The sequence below is a fragment of the Suncus etruscus genome, chromosome 18 (genome assembly GCF_024139225.1).
Source record: "Suncus etruscus isolate mSunEtr1 chromosome 18, mSunEtr1.pri.cur, whole genome shotgun sequence".
Taxonomy (NCBI): domain Eukaryota; kingdom Metazoa; phylum Chordata; class Mammalia; order Eulipotyphla; family Soricidae; genus Suncus; species Suncus etruscus.
The window spans coordinates 16,048,054-16,063,073 of NC_064865.1; the positions used below are offsets into that span (position 1 = coordinate 16,048,054).

General features: G+C 38.0%; 1 pseudogene; it reads right to left on the reverse strand.

Moving 5' to 3' along the window:
- Nucleotides 1–379: 379 nt before the first annotated feature.
- LOC125996938 (uncharacterized) lies at nucleotides 380–503 on the reverse strand (annotated as a pseudogene).
- Between the last annotated feature and the right edge of the window lie 14,517 nt (nucleotides 504–15,020).

Sequence of the window (15,020 nt, forward strand, 5' to 3'; positions counted from 1 at the left end):
AACACCTGATACAACTACTTGTATAGTTTACAGCCCCAAATTGCCACCTGTGGTGGCTAGTGAGTTTCCCTTTTATTTGGTGGCATATATTATATGAAAGAAAACTGAAAAAGAATGCCACAGACAAGGGGAGGGAGAATTAGCATGATGATCCCAAAGAGGTTTTGGCTTTTCTCATTCTCCAGGTTTGAACTTTTTTTTATAAGGAATACAATATTTCCTTGTTCTCTTTCTAGATACAGAGTGAGTCAGCATAAATATTTTTTTAGTAGAAATGTCTCCCATATTCTTAGAATCATGAGATCTTGACAGAATACAAACAACTAAAGATGAAAAGAAAGAGAAGCCTTCTTCCTCTATTTTTATTTTTTATTTTTATTTTTGTCCTCCACTTCACAATATAGACCAGGCAAAGGGCCTGTATTGAGGTGTATATTTACTGTACCTCCTCTTTCTATCCAGTCAGTGTAAAGAACACAGCCTGTGGTAAGAATTGACAGGTCTTTTCTTTTCTTTTTTGATTTTTTTATCAAAATTTAATAAAAAATTTTAATTATATATATATATATATATATATAATCCTTCACCAGTGCAACATTCCTATGACCAATATCCCAAGTGTCTTTTCTCCCACCCCATATTTTTATTTTGAAGGGAATTCAGCTTATAATGTTTGATGGTAGTGTTATTTTTTAAATTCCTGGTTAAACAAATAAAAAATCTGGGGAGCATAAATCCAGAATCCTTTGTGTTTTCTGCCTTTAAGCTTCTCAATTATGATCTACTAAAAGTTTGCATCAAAGACTACTATATTAAAACATTTTCTTTTTTATTTATTTTTTTTTTTTTTGGTTCCACATTTTTGGAGGGGGTCACAATGGGCAGCGCTCAGGGGACACTCCTGGATCCACGCTCAGAAATCTCTCCTGGCAGGCTCGGGGGACCCTATGAGATGTTGGGATTCGAAACAACGACCTTCTGCACGCAAGGCAAATGCCTTACCTCCATGCCATCTCTCCTGCCCCTTTTGTTTCACTTTTTTTTTTTTGGACCACACTCAGGGGTTACTCCAGGCTACCTGCTTAGAAATAGCTCCTGGCGGCCTGTCTGCCTGTGTTTCTGAATACCTGAAGGTCTCCTCAGAGGCCTAGGGAGCGCATCCCCCAAAAAACTGCATTTTGAAACTGCCCAGTGAGTAAATTATGGCTGTGGTGGTCGCTGTCCAATAAGCTGAACTCTCTGGCTTGCAGAGGCCTGACTGTGGGGGTTGCCAGGTGGAATGCTGATTGCCCTACCTGCAGAGTCTCCACCCTGCTGTGCTTCTTCTGAGGAAACTGAGGACCTGAAGGGAGCACTGTCCTGTGCTTCTCTGTCTTTCCTGAATTCTTGAAGCTTTCCTCAGAGCCCTGGGAAGCGAACCCCCAAAAACTGTCACCTAGAGGCCATAGAAGAGTGCGCAGCCGTGAAGCGAAGCTTCGCTTCACGGCTGCGCACTCTTTCTAACCAATAAACCCCACCACAAAATGCAGGAAAAAACACACTACTAGCGTGACAATGGGGAAAACTCGCAGGCAAACACCATGCACAGAGAATGAAGACGATAGTTTGGATGACCTAAAAAATTCCAACCACCTGATTAACCTCTCGATAAGGAACTTAAAATAGAAATATGGAAGATGTTTGTAGAACTCAAAGAAAGCATAGATCGATCTGAACAGAACACAAAGACAAATCAAAAAAATCCAAACTGAAAGAGCAAATCTGAAAATCATGGTAGCTCAACTGAAAACCTCAGTGGATGGTCTCGACAGCAGGGTAACAGCAGCTGAGGAGAGAATAGGAGTACTGGAAGATGAGATACAGAAAAATTCAACACAGCAGAAGAAATTGGAAAAGAACCTTAGGACAAACTATCAGGCAATGGAAAAAGTACTCAAGGAATGCGAACAGATGAAGTCTTTCAGAAACTCAATAAAAACAACATAAGAATCATTGGAGTCTAAGAGGCCCAGGTAGGAGATCTCCAGGAAGTATCAACTGTCAAAGACATCATCAAAGAGATACTCCCAGAGTTAAAGACTACATGCAATCAAATCCTGCATGCCCGAAGAGTACCAGCTAAAAGAGGCCCAAAGAAAAACACCCCAAGACACATCCTCATTACAATGACAAATCCCATAGATAAGAGATAGGATACTGAACGCAGCAAGATCAAAAAGGAAAATTACATTCAAAGGAGCATCCCTAAGACTTACAGCGGACATGTCACAAGAAACTCTCAAGGCCAGAAGACAGGGGTGGGATATTGTGACAAGACTGAATGAAATGAATGCCTCACTGAGAATACTGCACCTAACCCGACTCACGTTCAGGTTTTGAAGGAAGGATACATAGCTCCATGGATAAACAATAGCTCAGAAACTTCACAGATGAAAAAAACAGCCTTAAAGGAAAAACTGACAGGTCTACTTTAAGACAAGAGAGATCAACAAATACAGCAAACTTATCTACAAAGATGACATTAAATCCTATGACAATCATCTTTCTCAATGTCAATGGACTAAATTCACCAATTAAAAGACACAGAGTGGCTAAATGGGTCAAAAAGATGAATCCAACCTTCTGCTGCCTACAAGAAACACATCTGAATAGTCAGAACAAACATAGGCTCAAAACCAAAGGCTGGAGGAAAATCATCCAAGCAAACAACACCCTCAAAAAAACTGGGGTGGCCATATTAATATATGATGACACCAACTTTATACTCAGAAAAGTGGTAAGGGACAAAGATGGACACTATGTACTAATCAAGGGATATGTGCAACAGGAAGAAATCAGACTATTAAACATATATGTACCCAATGAGAGACCAGCAAACTATCTAATACAATTACTGTCAAATCAGAAAGAAGAAATCAATAATAACACAATAATTGTGGAAGACTTTAACACGGCTCTATCAACACTTGATAGGTCAACCAGACTGAAACCCAACAAAAACATACTAGCCCTGAAAAGAGTAATGGAAGAAAAAGAACTAGTAGATATATATATATATATATATATATATATATATATATATATATATATATATCTACTAGTTCTTTTTATATATATATATATATATATATATATATATATATATATATATATATATGACACTCCATCCCAAAAAACCTGGATACACATTCTTCTCCAATGTACATGGGCCATTCTCCAGGATAGACTACATGCTGATACATAAAACATATCTCCATAAAATCAAGAGGATAGAAATCTTGCAGGCTACCTTTGCTGACCACAAGGCTCTGAAATTAGATGTGAACTACAAAGCCACACAGAAGAAAAACTTTAACAATTGGAAATTAAACAACCTGCTACTGAACAACCAGTGGGTCCGAGATGAAATCAAAAAGGAAATAAAACTTTTCTGGAAACAAATGATAATGAAGACAAAAATTGCCGGAATCTATGGGACACAGCAAAAGTGGTCCTGAGAGGAAAATTTATAGCTCTATAAGCACACATCAGAAAGATAGAAGGGACATACCTGAATAACTTAATGATGCAGCTCAAAAAATTAGAAAATGACCAACAAAAGGAACAAAAATACGGAGACAGAAGGAAATAACAAAGCCAAAAGCAGAACTCAAGGAAGTGGAAAACCAAAAAACAATCTAAAAGATCAACGAAAGCAGAAGTTGATTCTTTGAAAAAAATAAACAAGATTGATAGACCATTGGCAAAACTCACAAAGAAAGAGAGAGGAAAATCTGATAACTTGTATTAGAAATGAAAAGGGGAGATCACGACAGATATTGCAGAGATCCAAAGGGTAATCAGAGACTTCTTTGAGAAATTTTATGCTACTAAACATGAGAACCTAGAAGAAATGGAAAAATTCTTGGACACTTATAACCTTCCACATTTAAGTAAGGAGGATGTAGCATATTTAAACACCCCCATCACTACTGAGGAAATAAAAACTTTAATCAAACATCTGCCCAAAAAGAAAAGCCCAGGCCCAGATGGATTTCCTAATGATTTTTTTCAAATCTTTCAAGAGGAGCTACTACCAACCCTAGCCAGGCTCATCCATGAAATTGAGAAAACGGGAACACTTCCAAACAGCTTTTATGAAGCCAACATCACCTTGATACTAAAACCAGACAGAGATGCTGCCAAGAAAGAAAATTACAGACCATGAATGTCTGTATGAATGCTGATGCAAAAATCTTCAACAAAATCCTGGCAAATAGGATCCAATGCATCATCAAGAAATCATACACGGGGGCCGGGCGGTGGCGCTAAATGTAAGGTGCCTGCCTTGCCTGCGCTAGCCTTGGACGGACCGCGGTTCGATCCCCCGGTGTCCCATATGGTCCCCCAAGCCAGGAGCAACTTCTGAGCACATAGCCAGGAGTAACCCCTGAGCATTACTGGGTGTGGCCCAAAAACCAAAAATAAATAAATAAATAAATAAATAATAAAAAAAAAAGAAATCATACACTATGACCAAGTAGGTTTCATCCCAGGAATGCAAGGATGGTTTAACGTCCATAAATCTATCAACATCATACAGAACATCAACAAGAAGAAAAATAAAAATCACATGATCATATCAATAGATGCAGAGAAAGCATTTGATAAGGTCCAACACCCATTCTTGATCAAAACTCTCAGCAAGATGGGAATGGAAGGAACCTTTCTCAATGTAGTTGAAGCCAGCTACCACAAGCCAATGGCAAATATTATCCTCAATGGAGAAAAACTAAAAGCCTTTCCTTTAAATTCTGGTACAAGACAGGGCTGTCCGCTCTCACCACTCCTCTTCAACATAGTACTGGAAGTTCTTGCTATAGCAATCAGGCAAGAAAAAGATATCAAAGGAATCCAGATAAAAAAGGAAGAAGTCAAGCTCTCATTGTTTGCAAATGACATGCTACTGTACATAGAAAACCCTAAAGACTCTACTAAAAAGCTTCTAGAAACAATAGACTCATATATCAAGATGACAGGCTACAAAATTAACACACAAAAATCAATGGCCTTTTTATACACCAATAATAAAAGGGAAGAGAAGGAAGTCAAGAAGGCAATCCCATTCACATTAGTGCCACACAAACTCAAATATCTTGGAGTCAACTTGACCAAAGACGTGAAGGACCTTTACAAAGAAAACTATAAAGCCCTGCTCTGAGAAATAAGAGAGGACACACGGAAATGGAAACACATACACTGCTCATGGATTGGCAGGATTAACATCATTAAAATGGCAATAATCCTCAAAGCATTGTACAGATTTAATGTGATCCCCTTAAAAATACCCATGACATTCTTCAAAGAAGTGGATCAAACACTTATGAAGTTCATCTGGAACAACAAACACCCTCGAATAGCTAAAGCAGTCCTAGAAAAACAGAAAATGGGAGGCATTACTTTCCCAACTTTAAACTGTACTACAAAGCAATAGTTATCAAAACAGCATGGTATTGGAATAAAGACAGACCCTCAGATCAGTGGAATAGGCTTGAGTTCTCAGACATTGTCCCCCAGGCATACAATTACCTAATTTTTGACAAAGGATCAAGAAATCCTAAGTGGAGCAGGGAAAACCTCTTCAACAAGTGGTGCTGGCAGAACTGGTTAGCCACTTGCAAAAAAGTGAACATAGACCCCCATTTAACATCATGTACGAAAGTAAAATCCAAATGGATTAAAGACCTTGATATCAGACCTGATACCATAAGGTATATAGAACAATACGTCGGTAAAACACTCCATGATATTGAGACTAAAGGCATCTTCAAGGAGGAAACTGCACTTTCCAAACAAGTGGAAGCAGATATCAACAGATGGAAATACATTAAACTGAGAAGCTTCTGCACCTCAAAAGAAATAGTGACCAGGATACAAGAGTCACCCACTGAGTGGGAGAAACTATTCACCCAACACCCATCAGATAAGGGGCTAATATCCAAAATATATAGGGCAGTGACAGAACTTTACAAGGAAAAAACATCTAATCCCATTCAAAAATGGGGAGAAGAAATGAACAGATGCTTTGATAAAAAAGAAATACAAATGGCCAAAAGGCACATGAAAAAATGCTCCTTGTCACTAATCATCAGGGAGATGCAAATCAAAACAATGATGAGATACCACCTCACACCACAGAGATTGGCACACATCACAAAGCATGAGAACAATTAGTGCTGGCGGGGATGTGGAGAGAAAGGAACTTTTATCCACTGCTGGTAAGAATGCCATCTAGACCTACCGCTATGGAAAGCAATATGGAGATTCCTCCAAAATCTGGAAATTGAGCTCCCATTAGACCCAGCTATTCCACTCTTAGGGATATACCCTAAGAACACAAGAATACAATACAAAACCCCCTTTCTCCCACTATAATTTTTGCAGCACCATTCACAATAGCCAGGCTCTGGAAACAACCAAGATGCCCTTCAACAGACGAATGGCTAAAGAAACTGTGGTACATATACACAATGGAATATTATGCAGCCGTCAGGAGAAGTCATGAAATTTTCCTATACATGGATGTACATGGAATTTATCATGCTGAGTGAAATAAGTCAGAGGGAGAAAGAGAGATGCAGAATAGTCTCACTCATCTATGGGTTTTAAGAAAAATAAGAGTCATTTTTGCAACAATCCTCAGAGACAATGAGAGGAGGGCTGGAACTTCCATCTCACTTCATGAAGCTCACCACAAAGAGTGGTGAGTGCAGTTATAGAAATAATTACACTAAGAACTACCACAATCATGTGAATGAATGAGAGAACTGGAAAGTGTGTCTGGAGTACAGGTGGGGGTGGGGTGGGATGGAGGGAGATTTGGGACATTGGTGTTGGGAATGTTGCACTGGTGAAGGGGGTGTTCTTTACATGACTGAAACCTAATCACAATCATATATGTAACCAAGATGTTTAAATAAAGGGAAAAATTAAAAAAAAAAAAAGAAATAGCTCCTGGAAGGCACGGAGGGGAGGGGCACCATATGGGATGCCAGGCTTTGAACCAACCACCTTAGGTCCTGCTTTCAATGCAAAAACCACTGTGCTATCTCTCCAGCCCCTTGTTCCACATTTTAAGGCTTTTCTTCCCTAAGAGTTATTTCCTTGCATTTTACTAGTCTGGATACTGTAAGATACATTAAAATAAAGTTGGTATGACTATGCCTGCATTGCTACATTTGCCAGCAATAGAAAAAAGAAAAGCACATGATTGATTAAATAAAATGCATCTGTTTAAGGAAAGAGCAATAACATCAACTTTTCTTTCTTTTGGTATATGGAGCCAAACCTGAAAGTGCTCAGGGCTTACTTCTGGGTTGAACCCAGGAATTGAACCCAGGCCTGCTGTGTGCAAGGCAAGCAATTTACCCACTGTAATACATCTCTGGCTCATGAATATATCTTCGATTAACCCAAAAAACAACATTTTGGACTTTTAAAGATAAAAATCTTTGTTTATCTTTAGTTTTTTGGTAGTGAGGGAAGCCTTCTTAAGCAGTGTTTTGGGAGAACCATTAAAATAAACTACATGCAGGCATGCACCTTAACACCTATATTATTTCCCTGTTTTCATTTGGTTATGCTGTGCATGCTCCAGAAAGATGATGTATTCCTACAATCAATTTTACTGTGATAGTAAACATTCTGAGTGCTTTCATAATTGTACCAATCACTCCCTACAGAAATTTGATTAATTGTTTGATTAATCTCTTCTTGGCTTAATTTTTTAACTGATCGAACTAAACAAACGAGGTTATAGATTTGTGAGAATTAGTGAAAAACAAAGCATCAGCATAGATAGTAATATAAAGAGGCAGCTAACACTTAGGAAGTATTAGCTTCTTATTTTCTACTCCCCTTTTTTAAAAATTTCTTTTTAATTACTTTATTTAAATATCATGGTTACAAAATTGTTCAAGATTGAGTTCAATCATATAATGTACACACACCAGTCTTCACCAGCACACATTTCCTGCCACCAGTGTCCCCAGTTTCCCTCCCACCCCCTCCCAGCATGCCTTGGGAAGACATTTTACTTCTTTCTCTTTTTGTTCCTTTTTCTCCCCTTATAGACATTGTGGGTTACACTATTGTTAATGAAGAGGTACCATACTTATCACTTTATCTCCTAAGCATCCAATTCTTGACCAGAGTGTTAGTTTCCACTATCATTGTCATAATGTTCCCTTCTCTGTCCTAACTACATTGCTCCAGTATTTGTGGCAAGCTACCTATCATGGGTTGGTTCTTCTGTTCCTCATCTCTATTGTCTCTGGGTGTTATTACCAAACTATCTTATATTTTTCTTATTTTTCTTTTTTGGGGGATTGGGCACACCTGTTGATGCTCAGGGTTTACTCCTGGCTCTGTGCTCCCGAAATCGCTCCTGACTTGGGGGACCATATGGGATGCTGGGATCGAACCTAGGTCAGTCCTGTATCAGCAGCATGAAAGGCAAATGCCTTACCACTGCGCTATAGCTCTGGCCCTAATATTTTTCTTATATCCCACAAATGAATTTGATTATTCTATGTCTATCTCTCTCCCCCTGACTCATTTGATCAGCATAATACTCTCCACATTTATTCATGTATAAGCAAATTTCATGACTTCATTTTTCCACTCATCTAATCTCAGGCACTTGAGTTGTTTCCAGATTCTGGTTATTGTACACAGTGCTGCTATGAACATAGAAATGCAGAGGACTTTTCTGCATTGTGTTTTTGGGTTCCTAGGGTATATCCCTAGGAATTATTTCTCACTTTTCTTTTTTGGGGGTCCACATCTGGTGGCACTCTGGTTACTCCTGGCTCTTTGCTCAGAATTCTCCCCTGGCAGGCTAGGGGGACCATATGGGAGGCCAGGAATCAAACCTGGGTCTGTCCCGGGTCAGCTGCGTGCAAAGCAAATGCCCTATTGCTGTGCTATATTTCTGGCTCCCATCCACTTTTCTTTTTATAAAGAATTTATCAATAATGGTAACAATGATTTGGCATCCAAGTTGGTTTGGGATCCAAAGTACTATGATTTGAATGCTCCAAAATTAGACATCAGACAATCAATTTTCATAAATCTGGTGACTGGGAAGTCCAAGACCAAGATGCTGACAGGTTTAAATTTAGTTTCTTATCTTCATGCACTATCTTTACATGGGGAAAAGAGGGAGAAAAAAAGATGAGAGAGGTAAGGTAAGAAGAAGAGGAAGAAAACAAAAGATTGAGAGGGTACGAAGGAGGAGCTGGAGGCAGAAGATGAGAAGGAAGAGTAGATATTAGAATTTCTTCCCTTCTTAATAAGAACATAAATCTATTATGGGCTTCTCCTTCCTCTTGACCTTATTCTAACCTTATTGTCTTGCAAAGACCCTACTGCTGAAAAGGGAAGTCATCATTACCCTGCCCCCACCAACCTTGGTGGATGTCCCGCCCTTAAGGAAGTCATCACTACCCCTTCCTTTCTCTTCCCCCTTCTTATGGTATATAAGAACTAACGTAGATCGCCACGTGGTCTTTTGCCTCTGTCCTGTTATGGGCACGCATTTGACCCTGACCGGCCAGAAATAAAGAACATACTGGAGCATTTGCTGGGGCCTCAGTCTCTTCATTTCTCTGCATTGGGCAGCTAGATTAGGATGTCCAGACCTTTCACTGCAATGTCATCAAATTCAGGATTAGGGCTTTCAGATATGAATCTGAGTCACAAATATTTAATCTATTTAACAACACTTGAGTTGTTATGACTTAAAATATATTTATCTGCAGACATTCTTTGATCTTCTTTCTAGCTTCTTGCTTACTAGCAGGTAATATTCTCAAGAGAAAATTTTAAACAAATTATTCAAACATGATTTATATGGAGAAATTCATATTCCTCAAATTTTCCTAGATTTAAAAGAGAGAAGAAGAAAAATAAGTGGAGGTGGGCAGAGGAATACATACACCATAGGGTAAAAACTAATTTTCTGTAAGTGGGGACCCTGTGTCCCTATGGACATGAATGGATAAACATGAACTAGAAAATAGAAGTCAAAATTATGGAATTAAAAAATAAAATATTAGTTCATAAGTGGAATTGCTTATGCAGAGTCATACTAAAACTAAAACTAATTGCAGTTTTAATCTTTTCACAAAATGGAATTGTAAATTAATCAACCTAAAGTAATTTTAATAATAAGGCCCCTTTATCTCTTGTCAGAAATTATGTTTATTCTCTTTTTGTTTACTAATAACATCGGCCCAGACTTTCTGTTTTATTTTACTTTATTGGGGGTGGAGTGGGCCACACCTTGAATTACTCAGAGGGCAATTCATGACTCTGTGTTTAAGAAAGTGCTTGGGGGATCATACACAGTGTTTGACTAAACCCAGGTTTGCCACATGCCAGGGAAATAAGTGTCTCCTTCCTGTACTAACTCTCTAGCCCTCTTAACACTTGTCAATTTGACTTGGAGTGCCAAGATGGAGAAATATATGTTTTTGATCCATACTTCTGCATGACTCAAGGAATTATATGGGGTGTTGAGGGTTGAACCCCAGTGAGCAACATGCAAAACAAGTGCCCTAAACCCTGTGCTATCTCTCCAGCCCCCAAAGATGGAAATATATTTTCTGCTCTTTGACTACCCTTTATGAGGTTGATGGCCCCTGAGACTGAACAAAAGGAGAACATTAAAAGATGTGGATTCAGGAAGGGTTTGGATGTAACAAGAATTTGAGTTTCTCCTTTTTTTTTTTTTTAATTTTATTTTATTGAAGCAATTGGAATCTACAGAGTCCTTCATAGTTGAATTTCAGATATACAGGGCCCTTTCTACCACCAGTGTCACCTCATTCAACCAATGGGCCTAGAGTGTCCTATACCACCACCCTTTGCCCCCATCCTGCCAGTCTAACAGGTCCCTTTAAGTTTAGATTGTTAAAGTTTAGGTCCCTTGATTCTATCATTGTTGACTTTGGCTTGGATATTTAATTCTGTCCTTATGTATTACCCTGCCAGTGCATCTGAGACCACTTGGCCCCTGGCTCCCAGCCTTTCTTTATTCTTTTCCTCTTAGTTTTATAGAAAAACGTGGGACTATGTGGTAAAATAAAATAAAAAAGGTGGGAGCCCCAATTTAAAAGATAAGAGATTAAAACATACAATAAATAATTTAAAAAAGGTGTGCACATGGCAGATTTTTGTTTTGTTTTTGTTTTTGTTTGCATAGGCACAGCAAAATATAGGGAAAATAGAAAAAAAAATACCTTTGGCCTAGAAACTGGGAGATCTTACCCATGAAGCATCCTGGCATAAGACCAATTACAGGTTCCATAAGAATTTGAGTTTCTTTGAAGACAAGAAGATTTATGCAATTCACAGACTGCCTATAAATATGGATGAAGGGCAAGTTGATGACAAAAGTTCAGAGATACAAAAGGGAAAGTCATGCTCCTAAATATTCCACCAGGAGGCAAAATGTGGATGGGATACCTGGTAAATATATTCTCATTTCTTTATGAATTTTTACAGGCTGAATGCTATTCTTAGATATTTTTATCAAGTAGCTATAATGGTTTCACTTTACGCAGATTTTAGTTGTATGAGTATGATAAAAGAGAAAAAAGGGAAAGAAGCTGGTAACAATAGAGCATACTACTAGATAAGTTCTAGGCTGCATAAATTTCACACTATGAAATAAGATTTAAGCAGCTAAAACAATAAAAAAATATTAGAGTTAATAATAGAGTGCTGGAGGCAGAAAAATAAAAATAAATCTAAGTCCAAGTGCATTCTCAAGAAGTGTGAAAAGGTTAAATATTCATGAAAATGTAAAAGAATTTATAATATTGGATCTTTCTCACTTTTCCCAGTTAGCAGATTATATGACTGTTAAGATGGTTATTTGTTTGTCTTTTTAACCTGTGAAAATGAATTTAACTTAGCTCTAGGGGCTGTTATAGAGATTGAGTGAGATGGAGCATGGTACAATTTAGGATTCTTGGTTGCAGGCAACAGTTCAGGCTGAAAAATAAGAATGGACAATCTTCAGAATCTCCACCAAAGTAAAAGAATGACTCTTAAAGACAAGAGTCATTCTTTTTGTTCGTTTTGTTTTAGGGCCACACCTGGTAATATTCAGGGATAACTTCTGGCTCTGAGTTTGTGCTCAGGAGGCCAAATGAGTGCTAGGGATTGAATTTAGGTTGGCTGCATGCAAGTTAAGTACCTTACCTACTGTGCTCTGACTCCAGCCTCGAGACATTCCAAAAGATGACTAAAACTGGATGGAAGATCTAACCACAATGTTACATGAAAACTCCTTTAGTAGAGCAATTGCAAGTAATCAAAGTAGCACAAGAACAAGGTTTTATCAAAAGAGATTTAAACATTTATTTTTATTTATTCATATTTCTCTTTTATCATGGCACCATGATATGCACACTATTAGTAATAGTTTAGTGTATATATCATTTGAAACCATATCCACCACCAAAGTGCCAACTTCCCTCCACCAATGTCTCAGGACCCCTCCTTTTCACATCTCTCTTCTCCAGAGAAGCATAATTCTAGACACAATTTCCAGTTCTGAGAACATTAGCTATTTATTTGTTGTTTTCTTACCATGTTTGAAATAGACTTTTATCTAGGTAAAAGAAAAAAAGGAGGCAGCAGAGGGGATAGGAACCCAAATTAACCCATCAAGGAAAATTTTGCTTTGATGATCATTTTTTATTGTTTGAAAGCAGGGAGAAGTTAATTATTTTTGTGTCACATCTGGAAGTTCTTACGGGATACTTCTGGCTCATTGCTTGAGGACTGATAGAAATTCTCTCTGCATGCAGTCTCAGGTCTGAACTAGAACTTCTAGCATGCAAAGCATGTACTCCAGTTCTTTGAACCACCTTTCTGCCTTATTCATGGATTTTTCAAAAAAAAATTTTTATAACCTCTTCAGAAATGAAGTTCTACCCTTTGTGCTATACATAAGGTTTCTATGTATAAGTTGCATTAGCAACTCTCATGGTGCAGGTAGGTGTTCTGTTTATCATGCTAGTATATTATAATTAGGGTACAATGAGAAAAAGTGGATCATGCACAAGGAAAAAATGAATAATCAGTTGTCTCTGGTGTCTGATTAGATTAGTGGTGAACAACATATTTTAGATTCTCTTCAGTGTGTTAATTATGAAGAACATGATGAAGAACATACTGCATCTTGCCAGTTCCCTATCTCAACAGAACTAGCCCATCTCTCAATGCCAGGACAATGGAAGCTATAGTTATTGCTACAATATCTTATTTGCTTGTTTGTTTTTGTTTTTGAGTCACACCCAGCAGCACTCAGGAGTTTACTCCTGGCTCTATGCTCAGAAATCGCTCCTGGCAGGCTCAGGGGACCATATGGGATGCCGGGATTTGAACCACCAACCTTCTGCATGCAAGGCAAACACCTTACCTTTATACTATCTCTCCACCCCAATTGCTACAGTATCTTAACTTTGCTATCTGGAAATCAGGATCTGGTTGGTTACTAACACTATCTAAAATGGAACTGGTATAGATTTGCCACTTTATTTTCCACTGACTTGCAAGTCAAAGTCTGTAACAATTAATTCTCATAATAAAAGCTATATCATGCAACCTGAGAATAACTGCAAGAGAGCTCAGGTCCATAGTGAAGAAAGGTAGTGAAGAATTTTATCATTATTTTAAGACTGTTGAAGATGGTGGAATTTGCAAACTAGAAATTAAAAGATACATGTTTACTAGATTAAGTTTACAGTCTTTTTTTGGGAACAAGATCTACAGTTTAGAAGAGAAGAGTGTTTAGAGGAGGAAGAAAGGGATGAAAGGGCCAAGTCATAACTGAGGGCTGAGGAAAGGACTGAATATGGAGCAGAGCCTCAGAAAATGACCAACTGAGGAATGCTGAGTTGATTAATGTGGTTGGGATATGCTTAACTTTATTGTTTTCTTTTTTTTTTTCTTTTGTGAGAGGCCAGTGAGTGAACAGGCTTTTAAAGGCAAACAAGCAACCATATGATTTAGTCTACTAAATAATTCAGCTTGCTCCTTAGCAAGCTTTTTAGCCCATTCCACACTTCCACTCTTTAAGCAACTTTGCTGTCAGAAAAACCCCATAAACGGTACTTTATAAATCTTGTTATAGAAAAATTCAGACCTTTTGTTTTATAATTAGCCGCTGGTAAAAACAAGGAAAAGGAAAACAATTCTTCAGGAAAAGAAAGGGAGGGGATGAATCCTGAGACCCATTTTTGGAACATTTTAGTGAAAGCTTACTATATTGTTCTTTTCACTTTTCCTTTTGTTACCATGTAAAGATGCGACCAAGAGATTTCATAAACTGGTCTGGCCCTACAGTGAGTGGAGAAATCAATCATAACACCCCTGGTATGACTGAGTTTTTCTTTTCCATTATTATTTTTTTTAGATGTTTTTAACTCTTAAAAAGTGAGTTGCCAGTGAATATTTATGACTCAGCAGAATCCTACTTTAAGATTTGGAGCCAAAGAAAAGTTTTTGTTGCTGGTATTGCTATTGTACCTTCAGACCTAGGCACAAAGCAGATATTTGACACATGCCTAGAGTAAATGACAAACAAACAAACAAACAGTGTGACCACTGCAATTCACTCCCAGCACATGTCAAACTGGTCATTCTTCCTAAGTTTGCCTTATCTAGTGCCTTGGAGAATGAGGAGTCCAGGAGTTCAGCTCGTTTTCAGAGCTACATGGTTGGAATATTATTAAATCGACAAAGAGAAACTTTAAATGTGTGTGCACAGAGGTTCCTACATGGAATAATGGAAATTCTCATCAGGTCACTTCCACTTATTTAGGTTATAGTGAGTCTCTAGAAAGAGAACAATACACTTAGGAAAGAAAAAAAAAATAAAAACCAATGCCTGAGAGATTGTGTGAAGTTAAGACACTAGCTTTACTTCTGGCCAACTTGTGCTCTATCCCAGCTATGCTGGGTTC